A 7,780-nucleotide genomic window follows, 5' to 3' on the forward strand; every position below is an offset into this window, starting at 1 on the left:
ATCAGCCAATGCAAACTCTATGGATTGAAATGGTCCAATCCACAACCAATCATGAGGATGGCAAGGACCAGGCAGCATTTCGTTCCACTGTATGTGGGGTCACCATCAGTGGGCTGACTCAACAGCATCTAACAACAACAAGGACAACACATATAGTCAACAGCCAATCACACACATTAGATGCCTGTCTTCTATTTGTTAACCAGCATATTGGTGGCATGGAAGAACACAAAAGTATTTATGAAGGCAACAAAGCACCTGACTCCAGTAAACTCTTCTATTTCTGGACCTTCAACTGTAAGCACAAAAGCACTAACCAAAACCAAACCCGTTGCCGTCGAGTTGATTCCGACTCATAGCGTCCCTACAGGACAGAATAGAACTGCCCCTAAGGTTTCCAAGGAGCAGCTGGTGGATTCAAACTGCCAACCTTTTGGTTAGCAGCTGAGCTCTTAACCACTGAGCCACCAAAGGAATACAGAATAATAAATTTACGAAACAATACAATCTTATACAAGAATAATTGAGATATCTCACTCTTTGAAATGAATTTTTTGAAAGTTATTTGATGTTCACTACTGCTTTTTCTTTTTGTTTTTTAATACATTAAACAAATATTTACCTGTGTGTCAAATGCTGAACTAGGTTCTAGGAACACAGTTATGAACAAAACACACGTAATTCCAGTCCCTTGTGGAGGTTAAGACTAGTGAAGTCAGGAGAAGACTGGCAGGAAGCAAGTAACAAGCAAATAAACATAATTCCAATCTGTAAGAAATGCTGAGATAGGTTTTGGTGATAGGGAATACCAGGAGGAACCCACTGTGGCAGAGGAAGCTACGCGTGTACGTGTTCAAGGAACAGAGAGAAAAACAATAGGGCTGAAGAAGTGAGCAAAGGGGCAAGTGGCATGAGAGGAGGTTACAGGCAGGCAAGGGCCAGGAAGTACAAGAACTTGCAGAATTCCATTCTAAGTGCAAAAAAAGTCACTGAAGGGCACACTGGGGAGGGACATGACCTGGTGTATGTTTGAGAAATATCACCTTGGCTGCTGTATGAAGGACAGATTTGAGGGGGTTCAAGAGTGGAATCCTGGAGACCAGTTAGGAAGCTGTTGGCCTTGAGAAGAATAGAAATAGCATCACAAACGGAAGACACCAACATATTGGTGTCATGTTTGTCATCTTGTCAAAATATGTCCAGGCATTGGGGGAGGGGGGCTTTTTATATTAGTTATTATTTTCTGACATTATTTACATTTATTTATTTGTATGAAAGTTTATCTGTTCAGTGTCTCTCACTCCCAGTAGAGAGTAAGCCTGATGAAGGCAGGAACTTTGCTTCATTCACTGTGGTATCCTCAATCCCTAGAACAGTGTCTGGCACATAGATTCTCAATAAATATTTGCTGAATGAATGAATGAACTATGCATTTCATTCTTTTATGTAGCAAACAATCCTTCTGTAAAGCAAACCACCCCACTCTCTTTCTTAGCCATTTTGCAAGTCTCAAGCTTTATACATCAACTGAGGGGAACCTGAAGGAAGGGTAAACCAAGCCAAATGAAGCCTACTGTACTGAATGGAGGACAGAGATCTTACATATTTTAATGAATAAATGAATGAAGTCAGAGCTTGGAACACTCGTCTGTGGTTTCAGGAATTTGACTCTTTGAGCAGATGATAAAAATTATGTTTTAAGATGGTATTTTAGCTATTCAGCAAAACATTTAAACTCATCTATCGAACTTGACAGTTATCATACCAAGCTGGTTGGCATGAGTTGTGGAATAAAAGGCTTCCACCCATTCTAGAAAAAGAACAGCATCACAGCGTGATCTACAGTAACACTGACAAAATGATCCATCTGTATCAAAGCTCTCTACTCCCTTAGCCCCAGAAATCCAGCCTTCAGGCATGAACTGTAGACAGTCATCACTGGATTCTAAGGTCAGGAAATTAGCAAGTTTCTGGACCCTTTCAACTCAAAATTGCTCCTCGAGGCAAGCTCTACAAGGTCAAAGTAAGATTAAAGTAAAAAAAAAAAGTACAGTTCCAAATTACAAGTCTGAATCAACATGTACAGAACAGTTTTTATTTTTGTTTGGGGGAGGGGTGTTGTTTTGTTTTGTTTTAATATAAGACCACACCTCTGATTTTTTTTTTTTTCTGAATAGAAAATGAAGAGGGCAAGTGCCTAATTATTAAATTAATTCTAATATCGGGACTCTGAGGGAGAGGGGGGCTAACCATGGAAGCAGGTAGATGGGGGAGGAGGACTTCCCAGGTACTCTAGGCTTCCAGTTCTTTGGGGGCCTATCAAATGCATCAGCTCTGTCCTACAGTGCTTCCCCTGGTCCTCCTCCCTCCAAATTTAATTTGGAAAAGCCTTCTCCAAGCCTTGAGCTCGTCTCTAGATCTGAGGTATCCAACCAACAACCCTACCCTGACTCTCAATGTTGACCTCTTGTCCAACAACTTGGTTTACAGTGATTGATGCTAGACTCTACCCCCACTGGGATGAACCCACCATAGCATCTCAAGATGAAAGACCTGGTCCTTTTCCCTGACCATCACAACCCAACCCCTTCTACACAACCTTTGATGTAGATGCAGCAGATGGCCCCAGATTCAACAGATACTTGTGTATTGTCCAGAACCCCTTCCTTTACACGCTCCCTGGCAATCCCACATGGAAGAAACAGCAAGCCTTGGCTGACAGCTTGGGCGACATTACAAGGCACATGAGGCAGGAAGAAGCACTGCCAAGATTTCGTTTCTGTTTTTGCTGGTCTCTACTGTGGTTTCCAGTGAAAAGAACAGTTTTAAGAAGGTAAAGTTGACAGGGTCACACTGTGTCAATGGGCTACTTTCTGCATTGACGAGCACAGCTTTTTCTCCTTTTTCTTGGGGTACAGTCCTCTGAAAGGTTGGAATTCATTTCTGGCACAGCACTTCACTAGAATCAATTGTGCATGTTTAAAATTGTGCTTTTAATGTTATTTTAAGTACCTATTTTATAATTTCAATAAACCACTCTCAAGCAGGATGTAATGCTGATGAATGGTACTTCTCTGGTACACCAAGAGCTCTCCGTCCTGCCTCGTGCCTCAGTGTTCACTCATTGTTATGCCACAGTCTGTCCTATCATATTGCTTAATTACCATCTCTGTTACTCATTCATCTACTCTATTAATCTCCACAGAACAAATTCATCAAACCCTGAGGCCCCGAAGCAATAGTACTCCTGGCACTGCCAGATCCTAGCCCTAGAAGCAGCTTATCCATAAAAGATAGAAGGATCTGAAGTCTCTTGATACTCAAGAAAAATGACCCTTAACACATATTGTCTACACAAGGGTAGCCTGTTTCTCTTTCTTCTCTGCAGACCCAGACCTTACCCAGCTTTCAAGGCTCAGTTCAGTCCCGGCATCCTCCACGAACCCTTCCTTAGTTAGAACTATTACTGCCAACATCACAGTCTATATCACTCCATTCTGTTATTGCATGCTACTCTCTGTCATTCTGTGTATGGATATTCATTCACCTAAGCTATAAATGGAGCCCTGGTAGCACAATGGTTGAGAGCCTGACTGCTGACCAAAAGGTCGGCAGTTTGAATCCACCAGCTGCTCCTTGGAAACTCTATGAGGCAGTTCTCTCTGTCCTATAGGGTCACTGTGAGTCAGAATGGACTCCATGGCGATGGGTTTGGTTTTTTTAAGCTATAAATTTCCTTAGGACAGGGCTTCATGTTTAATGCTCTTTAATAACAATGAAGGATAAGAATAATAGATAATAATGATGACATTTATTGCCTACTTTTTATGGACCAAGTACAGAAGGCACTGAATCTATGAACACATAGATAATCTCAATTAATTACAGCAACAGTCTTTGACAGACGTGCTTTTATCGTCATCCCCACTTTACAGAGGTGAAATTGCCCGTGTTCACACAACTAGGAATTTATGCAGCAGGGATTTAAAACCAGGCAGCCTGGAGCCCTGGTGGTGCAGTGGTTAAGAGCTCGGCTACTAAACAAAAGGTCAGTAGTTTGAATCCACCAGTTGCTCCTTGGAAACCCTATGGGACAGTTCTACTCTGTCCTAGAAGGCTGCTGTGAGTTGCAATCGACTCAATGGCAACGGGTTTGGTTTGGTTTTAGCCTGAGTCCAAAACCCAAGTGCTATACCACTAAGTTGTACCGTCTCTTCTCACAAACCTCACAGCGCCTGGTCTATGACATTATTAATTAGCTAATTGTTTATCTTAGGTGAAAATCCTAGTCTGGAAAATTCTACATAAATCAGTGTTTCTCCAAGAGTATTCCATAGAATCCTAATTCAGGCAAGTGTACCTTAAAAATCTTCTGTGGTCACAAAAAAAGCCCAGACTTACTGGCCTGTCAGAGACTGGAGAAACCCCGAGGGCATGGCCCCCGGATGCCCTTTTAGCTCAGTAATGATGTCACTCCTGAGGTTCACCCTTCATCCAAAGACTAGACAGGACCATAAAACAAAATGAGACTAAAGGGGCACACTAGCCCAGGGGCAAACACTTGAAGGCAGGAGGGGACAGGAAAGCTGGTAATAGGGGACTCAAGGTTGAGAAGGGAGAGTGTTGACATATCATGGGGTTGTTAATGTCATAAAACAATATGTATACTAACTGTTTAATGAGAACCTAGTTTTTTCTGTAAACCTTCATCTAAAGTACGATAAAAAAATACATTAAAAAAATTCTACACCAAAAAAAAAAAATCTTCTGTGGTCCAATAGATTTAGGAACACTACAGACTATATTCACCACCCACTACACCACCTTGGCGAGTCACAATGTACTTTAGCATGCTAATGCCCTGAGGAGTTGTACCAGTCAGGGTTCAATGAGAGAAACAGAACCAGCAGATCTATATTAGGATTCGTATCCAAGGAACTGGTTTACACTTTTATCAAGTGTGAAATCCACAGGACACGCCAAAAGGAAGAAAAAAAAAGTTCCATTGAGTCTACTGCGACTCGTAGTGACAATGCATTCCCCAGGCAGAATTTCTTCACAATCATGGAAGCCTCAGTTCTGTTTTTAAGACCTTTCAACTGATTGAATCAGGCCCACTCAGATTATCTAGAATCATTTCCCTTACTTACAGTCAACTGATTATGGATTTAATTTCATCTACGAAACATTTTCACTGCAACAGATAGTGTTGATTGAATAACTGGTGACTACAGCCTAGCCAAGTTGACACATAAAGCTGACCATCGCAGGAGTCCTGAAATAAAGAAATCTGTCTAACCATACAGCAAGATATTAAGTGTGATTTCTGTTATCTCTAAGGCCAAGCAGAGACCTCAAGAGGCTAACAATAATTTACTAATAGGGTGCAAGTATCCCCACATCCTCAAGTGTTAGACCCCTCTACAGGTAGTCTGGGACTTTAGGAAGACTTTAGGCCTGCTGATCACCCATCTCGAGCCTGTAGAAGAGAAAAAAGAAGTGGTATAAGGATTTCTTTGGAGGGAGCATTGATGTGTTCCCTCACCCTAAGTCAAATGAGGGGGGACCTGAAAAGAACTTCTCAGACAGCTTGGCCTGGGTACCTGGAATTTGGAGAGCACACTCACTGGTTTCTAACTCATACCTGAGAAAGTCTACAGGAGGAGACCATAGCTAGAACCACCTGTGGAACAACCTGCACTTCTACCCATAAGGACCAAGGTGCGTGCTTTCCTTAGGCCTAATGTGGGTCTGGGGAGGGCAACCAGCCATGACCCACCTTGGAAAGAACCCAGACCAGATGGCTTCCTACCAAAGAGAGAAAATGCAGCAGAGAGAAGCTGGATGCATCCGACTGGATGAGGTACATGAGAGGAGGTCATGAGTCGTCAGCTGGAGGAGGCATCATCCAAGCCAGAGAACTGCATCTGGAGGCCCCAGAGAAGCATCCCGTGCAAGGAAGGGCCTGCAATGGAGCATTTGCCCACAGAAGTCCCAGATTGCAAGGGTACCCATCAAGTACGACCTTTCCTAACCCTGTCCCTCCTATCTCTCTGTGTCCAACCCATGAGGGCCCCCAAATGTCACTTTACAGAGAGTAGGAGATAGTGTAAGAGACAGAGCAGGAAAGAGAGAAACACACACACACACAGATACACTCCACTCACACACACACACACTCCACTCACACTCTTACACACACTCCTTTGCAGTCTTTCATGGCAGTCGGGCCTGAATTGAGGAAGGCAAACGTTTTTAACTAGAAGACAGTCTAGTGTCTTGATACTAGATTACAATGGACTTCAGAGTAACCAGTGATACTTAATATCTGAAATAAAATCGCAAAACTATGAGGCCAATCCACAGAGTGGGTTGAAAGGGGTAGCTTTTAAGAAAGACTGTAGTTGCTTTTTACTTGTACCTACCAAGTCCAGATTGTTCAATACACCAGGTGCAGTTGAGCTTAACTGAACATTTCCCAACGTATTTAACCATGAAAATCTTTTTTTTTTTTCCGTTAATATTTATTAGCATCCTAAAGTTGTAGGGTTCCATGAAAGAACTTTAGGAAACACTGATATAAACGACTGGAGCCTTTATCACCAATCAAATTACAAGCACAGGGAACAGGGTTAAAAACAATCTCCCTCCATAGGAATATATTGAGGAAATATCTCATTAATTTTTCATATTAATTCTAATAGATATAATAGATACAAAAATACCTCTTTACTCTTTCCTGTTGGTTAGTGAAAGCAAGGAAAAACAAATATTTAAATAGAACACCATGTACCTAAAAAAAACCTGTTGCCATCAAGTTGATTCCAACTCATAGCGACCCTATAGGACAGAGGAGAACTGCTCCATGGGGTTTCCAAGGAGCAGCTGGTGGATTCCAACTGCCAACCTTTTGGTTAGCAGCCAAGCTCTTAACCACTGCAGAATGAGGGCTCCAAAATTACCATACGACCCAGCAATTCCACCCCTAGGTATATACCCAAAATAACTGAAAGCAAGGACTCAGACTTGTACACCAGTGTTCACTGCAACATCATTCATAATAGCCAAAAACCCAAGTGCCCATCAACAGATGAATGGATAAACAAAGTGTGGTATATCCATACAAAGGAGTATCATTCCACCATAAAGAGAAACTTCTGACACACGCTATGACACTGATGACCTCAAAATTGTTATGCTGAGTGAAATAAGTCAGACACAAAGGACAAATATTGTAGGATCCCACTTACATGAAGTCCCCAGAAGAGGCAAACAGAGAGAGTTTACTGATGGTTACCAGGGACTGAGAGGAGGGAGGAATGGGGAATTATTGCTTGAATGGTGCTGAGTTTCTGTTTAGGGTGATGAAAAATATTTGGAATTGGATAGTGGTGATGGTTGCATAACATGGTGAATCTAGCACACTTAAAAATGGTTTAAATGGCAAATGCTTTGTTATACATATTTTACTACAAGAAATTAAAAAAAGAAAAAAATGAGAGAAGACTCACCACACTGACAGAAACATCAAGGATTAATTTTGCATGGGAACTGACACTGTCAGAAAAAATGAACTGAGCATATTCAAACTCTGACTCAGATTCCAATCCTCTTTGTAAACTCATAGAATTTTGAAAAGCCAGACAAAACGAGGCCAAAGAACACAGTCTAAATGAATACCAGAGGAACATTTTTAGCATCTCCTTCCTCAGCTGAACACAGCCTCACCTTTGTGGTATATGTGATGTTGTTTGCATTCGCTCACAGCAGAAGCACTAAT

This window comes from Trichechus manatus, unplaced genomic scaffold (assembly GCF_000243295.1).
Source record: "Trichechus manatus latirostris isolate Lorelei unplaced genomic scaffold, TriManLat1.0 scaffold00005, whole genome shotgun sequence".
NCBI classification, from domain to species: Eukaryota; Metazoa; Chordata; class Mammalia; order Sirenia; family Trichechidae; genus Trichechus; species Trichechus manatus.